This window comes from Hypanus sabinus, chromosome 12 (assembly GCF_030144855.1).
Source record: "Hypanus sabinus isolate sHypSab1 chromosome 12, sHypSab1.hap1, whole genome shotgun sequence".
Classification (NCBI taxonomy): Eukaryota; Metazoa; Chordata; class Chondrichthyes; order Myliobatiformes; family Dasyatidae; genus Hypanus; species Hypanus sabinus.
This window is the reverse complement of record NC_082717.1, coordinates 96,898,150-96,909,357: the sequence shown is the minus strand read 5'-3', so window position 1 is coordinate 96,909,357 and position 11,208 is coordinate 96,898,150. Positions and strand designations below refer to the sequence as shown.

Sequence of the window (11,208 nt, the reverse complement as noted above, 5' to 3'; positions counted from 1 at the left end):
ACCAAAGTGCATGACCATGCATTTTCCAACATTGAGTTTCATTTGCCACTTTCTTGTCCATTCTCCTAATTTGTCTAAGCCCTTCTGCATCCTACCTGTTTCCTCAACACTACCTGCCCCTCCACTCTCACTCTCTTGAGATCCATTACTAACCCGATTTTCCCAGTCGACCTGTATGTTGAAATCTCCCATGACTATCATAGCATTGCCATTTTGGCATGCCATTTCTATTTCCTGTTATAATTTGTGGTCCACATCCCAGCTACTGTTGGAAGGCCTGTATATAACTGCCATCAGGGTCCTTTTACCTTTGCAGTTTCTTAACACAACCCACAAGGACTCAACATCCTCTGATCCTGCATCACATCTTTCTATTGATTTGATGTCATTTTTACCAGCAGAGCCACGTTATTCCCTCTCCCGATCTTCCCATCCCTACAATAACCTTGGACATTCAGCTCCCAACTACAACCATCCTTCAGCCACAATTCAGTGATGGCCACAACTCAATCTGGCAATCTGTAATAGTGCAACAAGATTATCACCTTATTTCTTATACTATATGCATTTAGATGCAACACCTTGAGTACCGTATTGGCTGCCCTTTTTGATTCTGCATCCTTAGTGCACTGATACTCATCCTGCTGGCTGCAATTATGTCCTGTGATCTGCCTGCCCTTCCTGACAGTCTGACTGCATGCTATCTTTGCTTTTTTACCATCCGTCCTATCCTAAGTCCCTTCACTCTGGTTCCTAGCCACCTGACAGATTAGTTTAAACCCTCACCAATAGCTCTAACAAACCTGCCCATGAGGATATTGGACCCCCTCCAATTCAGGTGCAACCTGTCACTTTTGTACAGGTCACACCTCCCCCAGAAGAGATCCCAATGATCCAAGAACCTGAAGCTCTGCTCCCTGCACCAGCTTCTCGGCCACACGTTAACCTGCTAAATCATCCTGTTTCTACCCTCACTGGCACATGGCACAGGCAGCAATCCAGAAATTACTACCCAGGAGGTCCTGTTTCTCAGCTTTCTACCTAGCTCTCTAAATTCTCTCTTCAGGACCTCTTCGCTTTTCCTTCCTATGTCATTGGTACCAATATGTACCAATACATTTAGCTGCTTTCACTTCCCCTCCAAAATGTTGTGGACACAATCTGAGATATCCCTGACCCTGGCACTTGGGAGGCAACATACCATCTGGGAGTCCTGTTCCCATCCACAGAATCTCCTGTCTGTTCCCCTGACTATTGAGTCCCCTATCACTACCGCTCCCCTCTTCTCCCTCTTTACCTCCTGCACCTTGGACCCATAGTCTGCCAATAACCTGGTCTCCGGGGCATTCCCCTGGGAGGTCATCCCCCACAAAAGTATCCAAAATGGTATACTTACTTTTGAGGGGTATGGCCACGGGGGTGGTCTGCGTTAACTGCCTATTCACATTTTCATTTCTGCTGACAGTCACCCAGCTACTTGCCTCCTGCAACTTCAGGGTGACTACTTCCCTATAACTTTGATCGATTATATCCTCACTCTCCCATACAAGCCAAAGGTCATCCAGTTGCTGCTCCAGATCCCTAATACAGTCTTCAAAAAGCTGATGCTGGATGCATTTCATGCAGTTTCCTGGGAGACTCCATATCCACATGAAGAACACACAACAGCCATTTACTACACTAGGTACGGTAAGAGAAATAAAAAGGGGACCTTAACAGAAACTTGCCCAGAGCCAATGCCTCTTTCGAGCCGAAGCCTAACACTTCTATTCTCATCACTGACCTACTCCCAACATTGGTAGCCCGCTTGCCCCATCTGTCCTTGTAAACAAATGTTGCCGACCTGCAAGAAATGTTGTCACCGTGGCTTGCTCCCGCTGCTGGTTGACTGTTGCAATGAGCTCAAATGCCCATGATGGTCTCCTTTTAAACAATGACCCTCCTATCACAGTAAAGTACATATGGGCCTCATATCACAGTAAAGTACAAAGGGGCCTCATATCACAGTAAATACAGATGGGCCTCATATCACAGTAAAGTACAGATAGGCCTCATATCACAGTAAATACAGATGACCCTCATATCACAGTAAATACAGATGAGCCTCGTTTCTCAAAAATGTACAAATCTTTACCCTGACCAATTTCTCAAATCAGTACCCAAAAATCTATGATACAGAATACAAGTTCTTTCTCATGAAAATGAGGTAATAGATTTTACTTCCATTTCATTTTTTGAAGTGTGCATGAATGAAGGCAGTTCACATTATGGGACAAATTTTTGGAGAATGTATCCTCCAGAACAGTGTGGACTCTTGTAGTTTCTAAATATGTTCAGATCCTGACAACAGCTTTTCCAGTCTTATTAGGTAAAATAGCTTCAAAGGCCGAAGACTTTAAATCTAGAGTGGTTCACATCTATAGTATGTGTAGAGCAACAACTTTGAAACTCATTTAAAGTTGCTAAGAAAAAAGTGACGTCCTAAAATTAACTTTGCAGAAAGCTGGAAACTATTACCAATATACCAGACTGTCCCACAAACAAGAGAAAATCTGCAGATGCTGGAATTCTGAGCAACACACAAGATGCTGGAGGAACTCTGTAGGTCAGGCAGCATCTGTGGAGAAGATGTACAGTTGACGTTTCAGGCCGAAACCCTTCAGCTGTCTCAGGAGAGATGGGCATTGTGAAAGTGTCTAGATATTGTGTACAACTCAATGTGTAGTTTTACAGCTTCCATTACTGAAGTGCGGTAGTTGGTATTTTGTATGTGACTGTTCAATTATTTAACTTGCCCAAACAACAGCATTGAGTATTTAATGATCTTTAGTTGTGTGAATAAAATTGGACGGTAGACTGTGGAAGAGACCAGCTAGGATCTAACTGAATGGAGAAAGAGACGCAAAGGTTTGAGTGACATATTCTGGTCCCCGCCTTCTTAGTGAGCAGATACTAGGTGGACTCTGTTGTTCGGGGATGACCATGGATGTTGTACCCGAGCTGTCTAATGAATTACACAAACCAGTATTCAACCAGGGCAGTACAATATGGAGAGCAAGCACCTGATAAAGGCCGATACAGTTTGACACTAGCGGTATCGCGGCAGCTGCCAGTCAGCATTGAACTCAATGTAGGACTGCTTAGGGACTCCGCCTCTGGATTTTTCCCTGGGGGTTTACTGCCAAAGTCTACCCCATGAGTGGGTACAGCCGCAAGGCAGCAGAGGTTTGAGATCAGAGTTTTCCTTCTCCTAGATGAGCTGCCAATCCCGGTTGACAAGCCCATCTCCCCGAAGCTACTGGTTAAGGCAACTTTTCCGCTTCTCCTGTCAGTAGAAACGATTCCACCAGGCTGAGCTGAGCCACACGAGAAGTCCAGAAGCTGTCAGAGGCTATTTGAGCACTGACCATTGGAAATGTTTAATAGGTGGTGGCAGTTATACCCAACTCCCTCCCCCCACCCGGCAATGATAATCTAAAAGAGCAAGTTAGTACATGATTTAGCAATTACTTCAAAATGGATCAAATGGTGCCATTTACTATCAGAGAATGTATTCAGTTTACAACCTGAAATACTTCTCTTTGCAGACATCCATGAAAAAACAGAACCCCAAGTTCCCCTCTTCCCTCCCCCCACACAAGCATCAACACGTCAGCCTCCCCCTCCCCCTGCCTGTTTCAGTGCCCATCACCCACCACCCATCACCCACCACCATCACCCACCACCCACCACTCATCACCCACCACCCATCACCCATCGCCCACCACCCAGCACCCACCACCCATCACCCACCACCCATCACCCACCACCCATCACCCATCACCCACTACCCATCACCCATCACTCACCACCCATCACCCACTACCCATCACTCACCACCATCCACCACTCATCACCCATCACTCACCACCCATCACCCACTACCCATCACTCACCACCCACCACCCATCACTCATCACTCACCAAGCAACAGCAAAGCACCTGGAGAGAGACCAAGATCTGCAGTCAATTAAAAACTATTAAGAACCCAACAGTTCAACATGCCACAAGTCCTCTCTCTCTCTCTAACAAGGGACAGAGAGACATCACCCATTTTCACAGCGAAAGGGGAGACTGGCAGTCACTGGTTCAATATTACAGTCTGTTGTGTTGCTTTTTATTCCAAGATTTGGCAGCAATTCTCCCCACCATCAAAAGAAAGAGGGGGTGCAATTGCTCAACTACGGAGTCCTCCACCTTTACATCCACTGCAATGAAATCCTGATATTCCATCTCCTGCGCACCTCAGTTGGCAACACCGGCCTGGAATCGGTCATCCACAGGGCCGCAGTCCGCACCCCGTCATCTTCCACGCCATGCCTGGAGACTGTTGGAAAGTGGCTGGTCAACCAGTTAGATCCAAGAATGGGAACTCACCGCTGAGAAATAAACCACAGTTTTAAGTGCTGTTGCGGAATGACACTCAAACTGAGAGATTTGAATCATGCATCAGATCAACATTTACTATTTATTCGAAAGGGTTTGACTCTATAAACTGTGGATCAGCTTCCAATGTCACCCTTGCATCTCATAAAATGCTGGAGGAACTCAGCAGGTCAAGCAGCATAATAATAGAAGGGGATAAACAGTCGAAGTTTCAGGCTGTGACCCTTCATTTGGACTGGAAAGGAAGGGGGAAGAAGGGAAGGTGTACAAGTTGGCAGGTGACGGGTGAAACTAGGTGACTGGGAAGGGGGGACAAAGTAAGAAGGCGGCAGGTGATAAGTGGAAGACATAAAGGGCTGAAGAAGTAAGAATCTGATAGGAGAGGACCATGGGAGAAAGGGAAAGAGTAGGGGAGCCAAAGTGGGGGGGAGGGGTGATCAGAATGTGAGGAGAAAAGGAGTGGCAAGATTGGACTCTGAATGGAGAATGTAAGGAGAGAAGGGGAGTCATTACAGGAAGTTGGAGAAATCGCTGTTCTTGCCATCAGGTTGGAGGCTACCCAGATGGAACAGGAGGTGTTGCTCCTCCACCTGATCATGGAACTAGAGGAGCAACATGTCAGAATGGAGATGACAAAGTGTGGCTGCAGGGAAATCCTGCCTGCAGTGGCAGACAGGGACCAGGAGCTCAGCTGCATTGAAGCCCAATAACAAGAGGAACGTGTTAATGCCCATACTTCAAACCTGACTGGACCGTTCCCAGCCTGCACCAGGACCTGGTGACACAAGAGACTGCAGATGTCGAAATCTAGAGCAACACACAAATAATCCAGGTTAAGGGGCTTGACCTGATGGGTTAACTGTCCTTTTGCTTTTACAGGTGAATCGCGGCCTGCTGATTTCCTCCATTGCTCACCTGCAGTGTCTGTGTTTTCATACATGTATCGGACAACAATAACTTCAACATACCATTTCAATAGTTCAGTATACACAAGGTAATTACCCATTGTGTAATCAAACTCGTCAGTCTTTCCAATGTTGCCAGGCATTCTGCTTTTGTTTATTATTATTATCGCCTGGTACTCACTCTTTATGAACCCTAAATTCATCCATTTTTAGCCTTTTAAAAAAAATCTTGATTGTGTCTTTCCTACCAAAGACAATCTGTGCTAGTGCTGGGCTGTTTTGCCATTCCACTTGCAGTGTTTTTTTTAATTTCGAATGTCTCGCTATGGTTTAACAGGTTGATAGCTGTATTGGGTTCATTTTGAAAATAACTTGTTGCCAATGTTATATTTTGCAACTTCAAAACATTAAACTAAGTTAAAGGAAGACGCACAGAGTCTGAAATGCAGGTAGGAATTTGCCTTTTACTTACAGTGATATCACGTGATTGCGTGACAATATAGGCAATTAACATACTTCTACATATAACCCATAATTAGTTATTTAAACAAACACGAATGCTTAATCTGTATATTTATATATACACAGACACACAAGATTACTCAAATATTATCGATATTTTAAATACACAACAAGGATTTATAAATATTATCAGAGACAATTGGAGACTGTGGTGAACTACATTCACGTCTCAGAGAGATGCTATTGATGGTGCATCAGAGACAAAAGATGTTAAAGCAGCAACAGAATGGCTGGGGTTAGCAATCAAAATAATTAGATTAGTGCTGGGAAAGGTCTGCAAGACAATGAACTGATCACTGAACACAACTAACACTCACTCATTCTCAAGGATTCTACAACTCATGTTCTGGGATTGATTGATTGATTTACTATCTTGCATTTGCGCAATTTGTCTTCTGTATATTGGTTGCATGTCAGACTTTATATACAGTTTTCCATTGATTCCATTGTATTTCTTTTTCTACTATGAATGCCTGCAAGAAAATGGACCTCAGGTTGTATATGGTGATGTTTACATGCTTTGATGATACATTTACTTTCACTTTGACAATGGGAAAAGATCAGAAGACCAGAACACATTGGGTGGACATGTGCACAATGGGCTGAATGGTGCCATTTGGTGCTGCATTGGTGAATGAATCTGCCTTATTATTGGTCAACAATATCAATAGCCAATCAGTGACAGAGTCGTAGAGCACAAGAACAGTCCACTCAACCCATTGAGTCTGTGCTGACCAAACGCACAGCAATGTCAAACTTCCTCGCTCTTCGACAACCTTTATTTTATTTAGAGAAAATGCGCGTGACAGGTCCTTCTGGTTCAATGAGCCACAGTGCCCAGCAACCTACATATTCACCCCGAGCCTAAACACAGGACAATTTACAATGACCATTAACCTACTAACTGGTAGGTGTTTGGACTATGGGAGGAAACGGGAGCAATGGGAGGAAACGCATGAATTTACAGGGAGTATGTACAAATTCCTTACAAACAGAGCCAGAATTGAACTCAGACTTCCTTGAGCTGCAATAGCATCTCGTTAACCGCTCTGCTACTGTGGAAATGGGACTACCTTTTAAGGAAACCTTGTTAAGCATAGATAATTGTGCTGAATAGCTTGTGAGCAAGCTATACAATGATTACTTGCATGTTCAGCATGTGGGATTCTGTTTTAAATTTTGAAAATACACTTCATTCATGATGAAAAAGTATACACAAAGGAAGAAACAGTGCAAAAAAATCTTTATATTCATGGTTGATACATTCAGGAGTATAAACTTCAAAGAGGATCAAGAAACAAACATAGCACAGGTGTATTCAGGAAGGTTTCTTGACACAATATGTAGATAAGCCTACAAGATAAGCTGTACTTGATCTGGTATTGGGAAATGAACCTGGTCAGGTGTCGTGTCTCTCATTGGGAGAGCATTTTGGAGATAGTGATCATAATTCTATCTCCTTTACAATAGCATTGGAGAGAGATAGGAACAGACAAGTTAGGACAAGTTCATCTGAGGCTTGAACCAGTGACCTTCAGGTCACTAGACCTGATGTCTTATCCACTAGGCCACGCACAAACATAGCTCAGAAAAAGCTCAGAAAAATAGAGGGCTATGTGTAACCCTAAGTAATTTCTAAAGTAAGAACATGTTTGGCACAGCATTGTGGGCCGAAGGGCCTGTGTTGTGCTGTAGGTTTTTCTATGTTCTATGGCATCATTTTCCTCATGCGGTTCCTGAGCTGATATACGCTTTAATTGTTTGAGGGGCTTCTCCACTCAACTCTGCCCCTCTAAGTGTGTACACAGAAGAAGCTGAGACAGTGGTCCTTCCCCACAGAGCCTTTGCTTTGACAGTACTGAATTTCAGTGCATCCTTTAGCATGACTTCTGCAGCCTGTCATGTGTCAATCTGTAGCATTCCCTTACGGACACCTCACTATGCTGGAAAACCAACAAGCTCTGGGCATATCAAAGGGTATCCTTCAAGTTGATGACCTTCCAGCAGCATACTGTCCGTCTCAGTGTGTATCCCGAGAGCAGCTCATAGATCAGTGTGTCCTTTGCTACAGAGGTGCTGGGAATGAACTGGGACTTCAGCAATCTCTTAGCAAATCCACAGTCCGCAAAGAGGTAGGTGACCATCTCTTCCCACTGCAGAATTTCAGAATCACAATTTCCAAACAAACTGCAATCCAAATTTGCCTGTTCTGTGGAGTCTGTTTTGCAATCTAACTACATTATACTTGAGGTGAGGTGTAATTACAGAAGACAAAGTTAATGCACATAAGCAAACCAAATGTGCCAAAACAGAAGATTGCTTGCGAAGATTCAATATCATTAATGTGTCCAACAGAATTGTGAATAAGTTATTTATGAGTTTGTTTAATAAAGATCCCACTGTGTTGACAACACCCACTGAAGCTTGTAACTCCTCCAGAGTTGTCATAGGTCTCTTGGTGGCCTCCCTCACTAGTCCCCTTCTTGCACGGTCACTCAGTTTTTGAGGACTGCCTGCTCCAGGCAGATTTACAGCTGTGTCATATTCTTTCCATTTCTTGATTGACTTAACTATACACCAAGGAATATTCATTGACTTGGAAATTTTCTTGTAACCATCTCCTGACTTGTGCTTTTCAATAACCTCTTCATGGAGTTGCTTGGAGTGTTCTTTTGTCTTTATGATGCAGTTTTTGCCAGGATACTGATTCAGTTCAACCTGCGAGCTAGAGCTGTATTTTTACTACAATCAATTGAAATACCTTGACTGCACATGATGATCTCCATTTAACTAATTATGTGACTACTAAAACCAATTGGCTGCACCAGCGATGATTTGATGTGTCATGTTAAAGGGGGCGAATACTTATGCAATCAATTACTTTGTGTTTTATATTTGTAATTATTTTGATCACTTTGTTGAAATCTGATTTCAATTTGATATGAAACAGTCTTTTTCGGTTGATCAGTGTCAAAAAAGCCACTGTGATTCAATGTTGTAAAACAATAAAACATGAAAACTTCCGAGGGGGGGGCAGGTGAATACATTTTATAGGTACTGTATGTCAGTGATAATAAACCTGATTCTGATTCCTATATGAGAGGCATCAGTCGACTGGACAGCTAGAGAAATTTTCCCAGGGTAGAAAAGGTTAATATGATGGAGCATAAATCCCCAGTGCCTGACAATGAGTTCCCTTGGACTCAGCAGGAGGTAAGTTCAGAAATTGCAGGGACAATAGCAGAGGTATTTAAGTCAACCTTAGCAATCGGTGAGATACAGGGGATTGGAGGATAGCCAGTGTTGTTCTGCTATTTAACAAAGGCTCTAAAACTAAAATAGGAAACTATAGGCCAGTGACCCTCACGTCAGTAGTGGGGAAGTTATTGGAAGGTATTCTGAGGGACTAGATATTTGAGCATTTGGATGAACATGGACTGATTAGGGATAGTCAGCTTGGCTTTGTGTCTAACCAATCTTACAGAGTTCTTTGAGGAAGTTGCCAGGAAAGTGGATAAAGGCAAGGCAGTGGATGTTGTCTACAAGGCCTTTAACAAGGTCCCATATGGGAGGCTGGTCAAGAAGGCTCAGTCGCTCAGCATTCAAGATGAGGTAGTAAATTGGATTAGACATTGGCTTTGTGGGAGAAGCCAGAGAGTGGTAATAGATGGTTGCCCCTCTGACTGGAGGCTTTGAGAGAGAAAAAAAAACAAATTGAACAAACAATAAAAACCAAGCAAACAGCATTCAGAACTGAAGTTCACAAAGCCAGGTGTTACTGCAGCCAATCCAGATGTCCACTAGTTGCCTCAGGCCAGCACAGAGGCCCCAGAGCAGTGAGCCGAATCGGTCCATATCTCACCTCCGGCACTGGCAGCATTCCTTGTAGTGAAGAGGGCTTTTCTTGTGATGAACTTGGCTACATCCATTGCTTTTTGTAGCTTTTCTTTCTTGGGCATTGGTGTTTCCATACAAGTCAGGATTCTCTCCATTGTGCATCTACGGAAGTTTTTCAAAGTTTTAGATGACAGGCCAAACCTGCACAAGCTTTTAAGAAGTTCGAGGTGCTTCTGTGCCTTCTCTGTCCTTGACAGGAAATGCTAATGGATTATCCTGTCTACCCTAGAAAAAGAAAATACCTGAAGATTTTACAAAAGAGGACACTCCTCTTGATGTATGATCCCCAATACATATTGAAAGTCTCGCTTTTATGGCAGAGGTGATCCAAAGGGAAACCAGAAAAGACCCCTCAATGCCTCAGGTCTACACGGCACCCAAAATGGTTGGAATGTGCAACAGGAATTCCAGCTCCCCCATATTAATCACTCCACAGATGAACTTGCCTAGCGAAGTAGTGTTCATGGGTTTAATATCCATTCAGAAATTGGATGTGAGTGGGGAAGAAGCTGTTTCTGAGTCGCTGAGTATGTGTGCCTTCAGGTTGATAGTAACAATAAGGAGAGGGCATGACCTGGGTGATGGGAGTCTTTCATGATGGATGGCACCTTTTTGAAGCATCACTCCTTGAAGATGTCCTGAATACTGTGGAGGCTAGGGCCCATGATGGAGCTAACTACGTTTACAATGCTCTGCAACTTGCTTCAATCCTGTGCAATAGGCTCCATCCACACCCCCCCCCAATACCAGATGGTGATGCAGCCAGTTAGAATGCTTCGATGGTATATCTGTAGAAATTTGCCAGTGTCGTTGATAACATACCAAATCTTCTCAAACTCCTAATGAAATACAGCTGCTGTCTTGCCTTCTTTGTAGCTGCATCAATCTGTTGGAATGAAAATGAATAGAATAAGACATATTACATCTGCACCATACCAACATACTGACAACTCACCAGCTCTGCTGTTCCTGGGTTATGCCTTGTGTTCATGCTTGGATCTCAAGCCCAGTCTCTGAAGGAGTGTGCAGGACAAACAGCTGAGACAAATTGAGGGCTCCTCAAACAAGGAGGTTTGATGTTTCACTCCTGAACAAGCAGCCCTGACAAAGGACCACTGAGGTGATCAAAAATGGATACTCAAAAAGATTAAGAACAGAACTAGACTACTCCACTACACAGTGGAGATTGTGTCTGGTGTCATTGGGAGATAACACATCGATCAGTTGAGGACAGCAAAGATAATTGTTAGAGAAGAAAGGTGTTCAGAGCTGTCAGAACCACTTCCTGCAGTCCCCGAGTCAACTCCTACAACCACACGGAGGAGGCATGAGATTGTTTCACAGCTACAAATTTCTCCTGCCAACAGAGTGACCCACACACCACCCCTTTCCAATCAGGAAAGATGTTATACATAAGAGTGAGAAATCCTCCACAGTGATTAAATCTTTCAGCCTGAAT

At 43.7% G+C, this 11,208-nt stretch overlaps 1 long non-coding RNA gene across 1 annotated transcript in view; it reads right to left on the bottom strand.

Annotated features, from left to right (window-relative positions):
- Positions 1-5,699: 5,699 nt before the first annotated feature.
- LOC132403164 (uncharacterized) overlaps positions 5,700-11,208 on the bottom strand; it is a 41,179-nt gene continuing 35,670 nt past the window's right edge. The window contains exon 3 of the long non-coding RNA XR_009515195.1: positions 5,700-10,635. This is a non-coding gene — a long non-coding RNA (uncharacterized LOC132403164). The remainder of the gene's footprint in view (positions 10,636-11,208) is intronic.